The sequence below is a fragment of the Rhinopithecus bieti genome, unplaced genomic scaffold (genome assembly GCF_001698545.2).
Source record: "Rhinopithecus bieti isolate Rb0 unplaced genomic scaffold, ASM169854v2 scaffold_18956, whole genome shotgun sequence".
Lineage (NCBI taxonomy): Eukaryota > Metazoa > Chordata > Mammalia > Primates > Cercopithecidae > Rhinopithecus > Rhinopithecus bieti.
In genome coordinates this window covers 462,108-463,759 of record NW_016809749.1, presented here as the reverse complement: position 1 = coordinate 463,759, position 1,652 = coordinate 462,108, and the positions used below count along the sequence as shown (strand labels likewise).

General features: G+C 30.7%; 1 protein-coding gene across 1 annotated transcript in view; it reads right to left on the bottom strand.

Annotated features, from left to right (window-relative positions):
- Positions 1-1,652, bottom strand: part of SI (sucrase-isomaltase) — a 104,374-nt gene that overhangs the window by 74,639 nt on the left and 28,083 nt on the right.

Genomic DNA, 1,652 nt, shown 5'->3' with positions numbered 1-1,652 from the left:
TATATATATATATATGACATTACTTATAAGTATTAAGTCATTTCCAAATAGCTGTTAGTCTTCTCATTATGAGTCCGTTATTATACACATTCTTTGCATATCCATTGATTCAATGTATTTTGTTTCATTTAACCTTTATCTAGTTTCTATGATGTGCTAAGCACATTGCTAGCAGGAAAATTTGCCTACCAACAGCTCCTATACACTCATAAAAGAATGAAAGTTTTAAAAAGGCAAATAGACTTTAGTATTTTCATTAAAATAGTTATGGCTTCACAGAATCTCTGAAACACTCAGGGAAACCTAGGTCAGCACGATCACACTCTGAGAACCAAGACCTAAACAGCTCTTGAAGAAATAGTGGTGGAATATAAATATGTTCACGGATTTTCTAGCCATTTTAACACAGGCCCCAGTCTTGTCCCACTACCTACTAGCTGTGTGACCATAAACCAGTTAAGTCTTTGCACTAAAAAAGATAAATTTTATAAAATCATATATTACCAAACATATACTCAAGAAATATGTGTTTTGTATTCTCTGCAAAATGTGTCGAGGACTTCTATAAGCCTTGTTTTTCACATCTCTATAATAAATTGTCTCCTTTCATATAAAGGCATCACATTCAGTCACATCCTTGTCTCTGTAGTAATTTTACTTCCCTCAGAAAAAGTAGATTTTCTTAATTACATTTCCTTTTCCCCATCTACATCATGCCCATATTTTAAGACTCACTGCTTTTCACCTTTTTGAATCCTTCCTCTCTTATTTCAGCTTTCAATCCTCCCTTTAACCTTAACACTCCTATATTAACTTTGCAATCGTTAAACCTATCTTTTATACTGCTTTCTGAGACTCCCCAAATAGATAATATTTATCAACAGATTAGAAAAGATCTGAGACTGATGATGTCACTTAAATAAAATAATTTTTAAAATGTAATGGTGAATCATCTGTATTATAGTTAGACATTTCTTTCATAAAATTATAACTACAACTAGACTTATTTAGTTTGCAAAAACTTCCCTAAATATTGAGTCCTTCTGACTGAAGCCCACTCAATGTGATTATTCATCTCTGTTATTCTCAAAATATTCTGATAAAAGTGTCTAGACTGTGGATATAAAAAGAAGCTAAGGAAATTTGATACATGGAATTGAAATGATAAATTAATGGTGCTCAAGGGAAAAAGGAATAGACTTGTTATCATGACAGATTTAAACGGTATATATTTCCACTTCCCAAATGTTTTCAGAGTAAGCAGAAATGAGAGAAATTAATATAGTTATTCCGAAGTACAAAAATACCTAAAGCTACATTGAGTTATTTTTTTGAAATTGTCTGGAATGTTATATTCAATTTTGTTTCCTATGTCCAGTAGAAATTAATAGTGGTATATACAGCAAATAAGTGTAGGTAAACTACATTTTTCTTCATGATTCCATCAATAAAATTCAAGTTTTAAAAAACTGCTGCTGAAATGTATAATTTGGGAATAGTGAGCTGCATTATTTTAAATTTTAAGAGAGTCTTTTTCTAAACAATTTTAACATCCGGGTATATAGTATAGTTGAGGAATTACAAGGGCAAAACACTCAACTATGATATTAATATCCTTTCTATTTGAGTTACATATGTGTAAATGCCATAAA